The 11,227-nt window shown below is 44.6% G+C and overlaps 1 protein-coding gene across 3 annotated transcripts in view; it reads right to left on the reverse strand.

Annotated features, from left to right (window-relative positions):
* TMEM268 (transmembrane protein 268) overlaps positions 1-11,227 on the reverse strand; it is a 209,507-nt gene that overhangs the window by 84,263 nt on the left and 114,017 nt on the right. The gene's annotated exons all lie outside the window — the stretch shown is intronic.

Here is an 11,227-nt window from a genome sequence, read left to right on the forward strand (position 1 = left end):
AAGAAAGAAAGAAAGAAAGAAAGAAAGAAAGAAAGAAAGAAAGAAAGGGAAAGAAATTGGTTTTCATACCATCTATGGCAAATGAAAAAAGCAACCCCTCTTTTTATTCTGTGCACAGGCATGAAAACCAGCAAGTATGAGTTCCACATGCATATCAAAAATACAACAATAGCATTTACTCAGCACAGTTTACTTGAGCACCTTTTACGTTCTGGGTACTACCTTAACCCAGATGATACTATGAAGAATAAGACAGACTCTATTCAAAACTTAAATGAATTCCATCCGTGGCTCCTGGTCAAATATCACTCAATTTTGAGGACTTGGACTAACTCCAAGTCCTTAAAAAATATCTCATCTGACACTAGTATGTAAGATTTCTGAAGCTCTCCAGACAGTGTAAGATATCCAGCTGATTAGGTCACTCAAGAAACTCGAAGACAGATTTCTAGCCAACTAGACCAGCTCTACAACAAACCTGATCAATGCCAAGAGAGAACAGACTTATTCTCGTCTGGGGCGGGGTGGAGGGGGGGGTTGGCAGGGAGAGACAGTCAATCACCAAATCTAGAGACGTTAACTTAGATTTTATGTGCAGAGTGTTAATCAGGGAATTTTTCTTTTAAAATACTCAAGGGATTTCAATATGTGATGAGCTTATCAGCCCAGCCAAGGCTTCTCCCATGGAGGAGAGGCTGAACATTAAGAAGGTCCCTCCTGCCCTTTAGTGACTTCATACTCTCTAATCTGTATGATTTTCCTCCACTAATATGCCAAGGGTAGGAGGGGCATCTCTGCTCTTAGCCTCAGTTGACTTGTCTATAAAGTAGGAGTCCACCAATTTGTTTCCCAGGATCAAATGGGCTCGTGGGGATGAAACATGTTCGCTCTGAGCATTCTGTGCAGTCAAAGAGCATGTCGGTATGACATGGGCAGTGACCTGCTGCACGCTGGTCCTTATCATCAATGCAGCCTACTGTGGGAGACCTTCACGACCGAGTCTAAAAGCAAACTTGGCACCAAAATCACTCTCACAGGTACGAAGGTGTGTGCTGGGGCTTCTGAGCAGGGTGATTGGTGTGCAGTACTTGGTCAATATTTGTTGAGTTACATAAAAAATAAAAATTGATTTCTGGTTTCTCAGGAGATTAGGGCTCTAGAGCCTTCTCAGCACAGTGAGCACAGGGCTCCGCAGGAGCAGAGAGAAGGGTGTGGTGACCTCACCTGATTCAGAAGAGTCTTCATAAAGGAAGTGAAGCCTGAGCGCCTCCTGAAAGAGGGTGGGCGGACAAGAGATGGCCTCGGGGAAAGGGCATCTGAGACGGAGGAATTACCCTTTACGTTAAAGCAGAAAGGAAAGGTTTCTCAGTAACTATAAAACCAGCTTGATAAGATAATGCTCCTTCAACCTACTCCGAGAACAATGTTTGCTGGCAGATCGGGATAATTTTATCAACAACTCCAGTGTGCCTCCAGGATCAGAACTCACGACCCCATGGAGAAAATAAAATGCTCTGTCTGCATTTGCATGCATGCGAAACACCGTGGGGAGCAGGAGGATGGGCATGCAAGAGGTCAAAGTGACCCCCCTCACCTTCTCCACTAAAAGGAACTCTTGTTACCAAGGGTCTTCAGACGTGCCCACTGCGCCTTAGGGCATTTGTAGGATTTGGAAGTTCATCCAAGGAATAGAAGTTTCCCACTATTCTAAAAGACTCGACCACTTGCGGAAACTCCCTGCCACATGTTTATTTTGCTCCTGTCATAAGCTTGTTTATTGAAAGGTGTATTGTGCTGAAGTTGTCCCAGCTAAATTTGTTAAGTCCTTATATCTTGTACCATTCAGAAAGGGCCAGCCGAGCATTTCCAGTAGGATTCAAGTCAAAACTTCTGTTTCCTAGGCATTCTCTCCATAGCCAAAATTAGTGCACTAGTTTTAAAAATGAGATGAGAGGATCCTTAAGAACATGCTGGTCTCCTAAAAGGAGTAAATGAGATGCTGCCAAAGATTTGCAAGGGAAGAAGGAGCATGCCTATGTGCTTCAGAAAATAGTTAATTTAGGGGAGAAATGCTCTGCTGGTCCAATGTCTCTCAAAAGGCTGAATTCAAATCAATTCCACATTTACTGAGTGCCTACTCGCCCTGGGACACAAAGAGAAATTATTTTAGTTTCAGATGGGTTCACTCTAACCACTCAGCACCTTCATGGTCTGCAGACCCTTTCATTTATATTGGTAATATTAGCTACCTAATTAGCTAACTTTAGGCACGTGGATATTTTCTCATTCGGAAAATGGGTGCCATCTGATGAAGGATGATCATTAACAAAATGATTTGTGTTTACACTAAGTGGTTTTTTAAAGAGCTACTCACAGAGTTTTCCATTAATAAAAGGGGATAAAATAAAGATACCATTTCCTATAGTAGAATCCATTATTTAAGCCACAAGTGCAGAGAGGTTATCATCTGCTGGACTTGAGTTTGGCCCTCGACACCCTTGAAAATATTAGAACCTGTGGATGAGCCAGAGGTGCTTTGAAAAGCCGGTGTACCTTCAGAAAATGCAGGAACCGTGATCAAAATGCATGGGGTTGCTTGCATTTTGACCCTAGCACAGTTTAGAACTATTTGGCAGGACGGCGTTGCTTCAGCTACGAAAATTCCTAAATGTTTTGACTAGGGTACAGTAGGACTTTCACATCCTGAAAATGTCTGATTCCGTTCAACAGGGCAGACCAGGTCCCTTGGCTCCATTTCAACCTAAGCTATGTCACCCCAGAGGAAGTACCACCTCCGCACTCGTCAGTAACCCCTCTGGATTATAAAAGTTTGACTATCTTACTGTGCACAAGGCATGGCCCTTGCCAACATTCTCTTGCAAGGTATTTTCCCCAGTCCTTCCCCCAATCATGTTTCCATGATTGCGACACTGGGGATTAATTCTTCAGGAGAGGATTGCTCATTATACTCTGCACCTTTGCAAAACACATGCAGTAGTCTCTTGTCTCAAGATGTCTTGCTCTCCTAGGGCTCGGAGTCCTGAAAGTGTTTTGCCATGTGTAGCAGAAATTTTGTTCAGTGTGCACCCCTCTCCTGGATAGTCATAGTGATTGGCTCCGACCGGCAGCGGGGCCTGGGGAGAATTCAGCCGACGGCTAATCCCTGAATCCTTCTGCTCCAATGGTGAAGGAGAGGGTAGATCAGAGCAGTCACACCTGTTCCCTGCCCCCACGCTATCATATTTAGAGTTTCCCAAGCTCTGAGACAAATTTACACCCCATCCCTTCCATCGCCCTATTTTAAGGAGAAAATGCCAGTCCAGATGGAAGTTACTTATTCCGGGTCACACAATGAGTTCATGGTGGATCTGGGGGCTGAGATACTATCTTCCTGAATCATAATCCTGGGCTCATCCAGTTACCCTCTGCAAATAGTATTTGTTTTAATAACTGGAGGAGAGATTGGAGGAAGACATGAGAAGTATTATCAAATAGCTCTGGGGGATGTGGAAGCGGGGAGGGGACTGCTTCCATGTCCCTTAGAGGAAAGCACTAGGGCTAAGGAGTTGCAGTTTACAAGGTCATCATTTCTGGCCCAATAACCAGAGAAACTTTCTACCCTCACAGTAGAATGTCCCCAGATAGTGATTTCTCAGTCCTTGGATATATTCAAGCCAAGGGCTTATCTCAAGGGTTCTGAAGAAGTCATTCCTTCATTGAGGTGGCAGGAAGGGATAGAGCCAAAGGATGTCTGAGGTCTTTTCCAGATCTATGATTATGTGGCCATCTGTGTATTTTTTTTAACATGGGCATTTTTTAATTGACTTTTGTGTGTTCTATGGGGTCATTAAGAACCTGGCAGGCCTTGTCAAGAGTTCAGTGTCTCTCAGCCTACAAGTGGCTGCCATTTCCCACTTGTTCTGAGAGTGTCCAACACAGAGTGACTGTTTGAGCTTGACCAATAGAGAATGCCATGGAACTTTACAACCAATGGGATCTGCAGAGTTTATCTACTCCAAGTTACATCATTTTAATGATGAAGAAACCCGGGCTCAGGAAGATGACATAAATGGTCCAATGTCAGCGACTAGCTAGTAGCAGTGCTGAGACTAGAATTCATAGCTCCTGACACACATTTTATCCATGAATCAGTTTTGTGGGATTTTTTTTTTTTTAGCATTTGTCACATGACAGCACTTATCTAGATCCTGAAGAGCAAGGCAAGAAGGGACATGACAGGCAAGTCCCACTCTCCTGTTGCGAACATTCAGGAGGAAGGAGAAACACGATGTTGAGCAAATGAAGTAGCTGAACTTAATCAAATGACTTTGTTCATAAAGTCATTAAAATATGTCACTGCCCCTGCTTTTGTTCCAGGGGTATACAGATTGAACAAATGTAGGTATTTATGTGGTTTTACTGATAAACCCTGAGCACTTTCACTGATTCTATGTTTTATGTTAAAACGTCACAACCCCAAGGTAAAGTGCATATTGTATGTTGTTGGATACTGGTAACTGGTAATCATCTATGTCTTTGGGCACTACTGTGTGAATTCTAATCACTGTGAATGAAATGTTGTATGTGCTAATGTATTTAACAGATGTAACTTAATAAATCGGCATTGGAAGCTGCAGAAACGTAATAATGAGGTCTATTCTTTTGTGAATCTGTTCGTTTAATTTTCTTTCTAGATTAAGATCTCAGGATAACCTCTTGGGATTTTTTAAAATGCATCTAGTTCTCCATGTCCTTGAATGCAAAATGACAACTCACTTTTCACAAGTTATAATAAACCTTACAAAAATTGTGAAGTCCCACAAATTTTACCACTCTGGTCAAATGGGGGGAAGGGAGACAAGGAGGGAATCCATTGAGCTTCTTTTATGAATTAGAAGATTCTGTGGTTAAGTGGCATATCCAACAACCCTAAGAGAAAGAGAAAGAGAAGCCAGGGAGAGCTATGGTAGTGCTTGATGAAGCCCGAATTTGGACCCAGGACTCTCTGACATGATACCCCGCTGCTGCTTACAAAAACAGCAATCAAAAAAGCGTTCATCTCTTTCCCTTTTCAAGAGCAGTTGCCAGAGTCCTCACTGATGCCCAGCCAATATTACAGTGGGACCATATTAAATTGCCATTTCTGGGGCACCTGGGTGGCTCAGTTGTTAAGCATCTGCCTTCGGCTCAGGTCATGATCCCAGGGTCCTGGGATCGAGCCCCGCATCGGGCTCCCTGCTCCACGGGAAGCCTGCTTCTCCCTCTCCTACGCCCCCTGCTTGTGTTCCCTCTCTGTCAAATAAATAAATAAAATCTTAAAAAATAAATAAATAAATAGCCATTTCTGTGGGTCAAAAATGGTCACACAGAAATTTCATTTGTTTCCAGCTAATCTTGTGGATAAAATCAGACATGGATTAAGGGCGAAGAATAAGGCTCTCCAAAATTTCAGTCTCAAAAATTTCCCTCCCAGTGGGAAAACCTGTGAATGTAGGGGTACCCCTCAGAAACTCCATTCTCACATTAGGCTTGCACCCACTCCTGGAAGTGATGAGGGCAAAACATGTTTTACTTTTACGGAGAGAAATGAATTATTTGCCCTCAGCTTATTAAAAGCCAAATATCTACGAAAGTCTTAATGCCAGTTCTTCAGACGAGAAAAATCATTTGTCTAATCTAGCTCCACCAAAGTCAACATTTTCAATCAATTCTCAAAAGGACTCTCCATCTCTAGGAACTTGGGAGCAAAAGGACGAAACTAACCAATTGTTAAGATATTTTCACTACCATCCCTGTTCCCATTGCTCACACTCACCTACACACATACCAGAATAACAAGAATAATTAGTAATAATTAATAACAATAACAATAATAATAATAATGCCCAAGGGTGGAACTGTAGGAAACAGTGGACCCAGAGTCAACAGACCTGTGTTCCAGGCCCACGTCTGCCAACAGGCAAATTCTGGGGCCTTGGGTCAACCAACGACTTCATTTCTGCAGGTCTCAGTTTCTTTCTCTGCGAATCCCGAGCAGAGGCGGATGCAGGGAGCTCGAGTCCCTTCCCTAAGCAGTTTACAAACAGGTCTCAAGAGTTCTGTGCTTGGAATGACTGACTTTCCAATGAGCTTCCCTTTTTCAGGAGGTAAGAGGGTTTCTCCAAGAGAAAGCAAAATTCCCCTTGTAACTTATGCTACAAAACTCTCCAGCTGGCTCGCGGGGACTTTTCACCCCATCAGGGCAGGAAATAGAAAGGTAACTGGAACTGAGATGTGAAGTCCGGAGTTGGGGAATACAGTTCCATTTTGACAGCGATCTCCTTTCCCTCTCTGGCTTACAATCGGGCTCGGAGGCGCACTCGCCATTCCAAGTAACCCAGCCTTCAACACCAGCCTTAGGACAGACATTTCCTGTGTTCCTGAGCTCAACTTCCTATAGTTTATCTTCCTTCACAAATGTGATGGGCTCACGCTCTCGGTCCATTTTACAGATGAGGGAAATGTGGGCTGAGAGATGAAATCCACTTAGCCAAATCACTCAGCTAAGCCACAATTTGAACCCAGGCAGAATAAATGTGCCCAACGCTCAGAGTTTATTGTTAGCAGTAAATAACAATAGCTAATGTTTATTAGGCTCTCAGAGTGCTGAACAATTCACCCACACCATCTCCTTTAATCCTCAGAGCCTGGTTTCCTAGCCTCAAGTCAGTAAAATTCATCTTCGCCCCAGAGACTGGCATTCCTGGGAATGGGGCCTCCAAATCCTCAAAAGATGACGGGGTCTTTCATTCAACGCAATAACCATAGATTGAACAACCACTTTCACCCCAGGAGGACCCAAGGATGCTGTCCCTTCTTGAATGCCACATGTCACCTGATGTCTCATTTCTGGTACCTACAATAGGAACATTGGCACTGCTCCTATTTCCTATCAACCTAACCTTTACCCACGCCGGGGGTGGGAGGGAGGGCCCTAACTCTGGCCGCATGTAGGCTTCACATCAGCCCCAACTCCCAACCACAGGATCACTTGGATAACTTCTCCACTGGCCCCAGGTCCTTTGCAATGTTGCTGCCCACCCAGGATGACCTCTCGGGCCCCATTTTGCCTTTGTGTGTATTCTCTATTTTGCTTTTGTCAACCACAGAAAGATTTGAGCACCCACCATGTGCCAAGCACTGTGCTAAGCACGCTGCAAACACACTTTCCTTTCAGTCTCACAGAACCCTGGAGAGTAGGTAGAGTATCATCATGGCTGTTCTCCAGATGAGGAATCTGAGGCTCAGGGAGGTACAGTGCTTGCTCAGAGCCACACAGCCAGAGTGATAAATCCAGAGCTGGCCCCATCGGTCAGTCTAATTTCAGCTTCTCATTCACTGTCTTGTTCTGTGTCTCTGCGTCTTGCTCACTGTGTGGGCTTGGGCAAGTCATCTAACTTCTTTGGACCTCAGTGAGAATCCTTAAGTTCACTTCCAGCCTTAAGAGTCTAGGATCCCAGCTAAGCAATGCCAGAATTGTCCTTAGCCCCATACTACAGATGAGTAACGTCAGGTCTCACCTTTTCAGGGGACAGCCTACCAAGAGCCCTCTCCTTTCTGGGTTGTGCATCCATCCCAGGAGGCCATGATGCACCATCATCAAAGCCTTTCCCAGTGAGCTCTGCCTGGACTTGTCCTCAAACAAAGCTGTTTGACTGGCTCCATGTTTATCTCATGCTTTTCAGGGCAATAATTTTCAATTTTGACTGCACGTTAGCAGGTGTAGGAAATAGGGAGAGATTTAAAAACCCCAATATCCCAAGCCATAGCCTAGACTAATTAAGTCAGAAACCTCAATACTGGGAGACAAACAACCATATATATTTTTTTGACCTCCCAGATAATTCCAGTGTACAGCTAGAGTTGAGAACCAGAATTTTCAAAGCACTGGCATATGAAGCAAAAAGCAAGACCCCAAAGCTAGAGGTAACTGCTCACTATTCTCAGTTCTATGACATTCCAGCTGTGAGACCTCAGACAGCTGAGCTAGTCTAATTGAGCTTTACTTTCCTCATCTGCAAGATGGGCATAATAGTGGACCATGCCTGCTGGTGCCCTTATGTGGATAAAATGAGATAATGCCCATGAAGATGCATGACCCCTGGTCAGTGGTCAAGAAATGGCCATTGTCATTCTGTCCGAAAATGACCTGGAAATTCTGTTCTCTGTATTTCCTCCCTTCCACAGTTAAGGAAACAAAACCAGATAATGGAAACAATGAGATTGTAATAAAGGGGGGTAGGGTAAATGATGGGCTGGGGGCTTGCTTAATTCATTCATCAATTGATATTTAATAAGCCACCTCAGTGCGTGGGCCCCTGCTGGATGCTGGGAGCGAAACAGACATAGCTGTTGGGCTCACCAATCTTCCACACCACTGAGATCAAACTGTGAGGGGATACGGTGAAGAAATTAACAAATGAGACCACGTTTTGGTAAGTGATCCTAAAGGAAACAAACAAGGTGTAAAGACAGAAAACAAGGGAGCTCACATTCCATATGGATGATTCTGTTTGTTTGGTGTAGTTAATATTTGGACCTAGGACTCCACAGCACAATCACTGATTGATAGCAAGCATGACTCACTCCGTTGGGACTGCTAATGACTAAGACCTTCAGGGGCAAAGAACAGGACAGCTGAGAGTTGGCCAGCTGCCAGCTCTCCTGGAGCCAAAAGTAAATGGGTTGCACCTTGGACTCCTCCTGCATGGTTGGTGGTACTACCGTACCAATCCCTTGCACTCCACTCCATGCTCTCCTGTAGCCATTTTTTCTGTGATGTTTTTCAGGAATGACATCTAACTAGACTTTGCTTCCCTCTGTGCTAGGAACTCTCCCAGTTTTCACCCTTGCCCTGGGGAAAACCATCTGACACCGTTAGAAAAATCACTGGCATGTGTCCCTTCTTCCAAGAGTTGCATGGGGAGGAGAATAGGGTGTGGGTGACAATACCCATTTTACAGAGAAGTAAACTGAGGCTCAAGGAGGAAACTGTCATGCCCAAGGAGTCATCAGAATAAAGGGAGCCGGGTCTGATAGACCCCAGTACGTGTTCCCAGCTCCATGGTGCTTCTCTAGAGGATGCAGTCCATGGGCAAAAGGTCAGAGATACCCAACTTTACACAGCGAAAGTAAATCCCTATAAGTGCTTCTGGATGTGATGCAGGCCGAAACAGAAGAGTAAGGCCCCAATGCATGGGGACGGTCTCATGTGTCCAGGACACTCTCCCTGTCCAGCAACACTTCAGAGGCACTGCCATCTTCTACCAATTGTCCCAAGACAGGACTTGGGGCCGTCTTAGACTGGTCACACTCCTGACCCCCAACATTTAATCACTAAGGCTGACCCCATCTTTTCTTCTTTATTTCAACAGCCTGCTCACTGGTCTCCCTGTCCCACGTGTAGTCCACTCTCGTCCACCCAACACACAGCAGCCCGAGGCGTCTCTATAACAAATCAATGATAATTGATCATATAGCTCTTGTGCTTTAAAATGCTCTAGCAACTTCCTATCCCCTTTAGGGGGAAATCCAAGCTCCTGAACTTGGCATCCAAGTCCCCTCTTGGTTCAGCCTCCATCAGTCTCCCTGCTTCAGCTGGTGCCTCCTTCCCCTATGTTGTGGGCAGCAGTATGCTGATAAATGTTTAACAACCAGCTCTCCAACATAAAGCCCTGGTCTGTACCATTTGCCAGTATCCATGGTGTAGATATGTGGACCACGATCACATCCAAGCAGCCGATGTATGGCCCCTGAATGGGGAGCTGGGGGGAGATATGCATTGGCACACCATTATATCATATTTCCACCCCACAGATACAATAGAAAGAAATAACCACAAGAGGATAGAGGGTAGTAAAATGTAGTAAAAATGAAGAAGTGATAAGTTTTGAGTATTTATTACCTTTAATTATAGTGTTACCTTTAATACAATGTATTTAAATGGAAGTTTATGTAATTTAATTTTTAATCATGGCCGTGTTTAATAACTGGCTCACAGAATTCCTGAGAAGTTAACATCCAGTTCTTGCAAACTGCTACACATTGGCTTCTGCCCCACTGGCTAACGCACTGCTTTTTCTCATTTCTTGGCCTACTTTTCACTCTGGGGGAGGAGCGCCTGCCTTCCCCCCTACCTCAAGGGGAAGACTGAGCTCAAGTGTCACTTCCTCTCTGGAGCCTTCCCTGGATGACCCTGCGCAGGGGCTCCCTCAGACCACACCCCAACTCCCTCCTCCATCACAGCTCATTGCTTTTCTGTCTTTCTTTCCTCCATGGGATGGTGTCTTACTCCCTCTTGGGAACTAGCATCACGTGGTGCCCAGATAATGTTCATGGAGTCAACTATTACACATAGCCCCTTCCCATCCCCAACTGGAGATTATTTATTGTTTTAATATTATTTGTTATTATTAATGTTATTATCTGTTATTCATTATTGTTATGATTTTTTATTATTATTTATTTCCAATCAGAAATTATTATAGGATTTATCCAATCCTGTCTATCCCTGAGGATCTCACCCAGAGTGAAAATACGCTTTATGTGGGGGCAGGAAGCAGGTTAGGGAAAGTGGAGGCGGACGTTTCCAACCCAAATCCACAAAATAAATTTTTATCATTGATGTTCTGGCAGAAATGTAAGTTCAGATGCCACCTTCATCCCCACTCCAGACCAACTCTCCCCAGCAAGAAGGCAGGAGAGAAAGGCAGGACACGAGGAAGCTCGACCAACCAAGTAGTTCATCCCGGAACTGGCTCTGGAACTGGTCCAGAGCGAACTGGGAGAGAGAACTCGAGCACCTGCCAGAGCAGGCTCAGGTGGTCGCTTTCCATTTTGCTCAATTTTTATTCAATTCTCAAGATAATATCCATCCAGAATTACTACCCCCACCTCACAGCTGAATAAACTAGGGCTTGAAGAGGTACTGGAACTCTTCCAAAGTCTTACAGGTCAGGAGCTTTGGGAGCTAAGATTTGAACTGAGGGCCAGCTGATTGCAAAAACCACGTGCTACAGCTTTTCGTGAGTCAATGACATCTCGACCAAGCAGTTTTTATTAAGTGCTCTTAATCACTATAACAAAACATACTGCTCCTTTGTCCCCTTCCTTCCAGAAGACAGGGGAAGGAAGGAAGGAAGGAAGGAAGGAAGGAAGGAAGGAAGGAAGGAAGGAAGGAAGGAAGGAA

Source organism: Mirounga leonina, unplaced genomic scaffold (assembly GCF_011800145.1).
Source record: "Mirounga leonina isolate KUSES-001 unplaced genomic scaffold, KU_Mleo_1.0 Mir_170, whole genome shotgun sequence".
NCBI lineage: Eukaryota > Metazoa > Chordata > Mammalia > Carnivora > Phocidae > Mirounga > Mirounga leonina.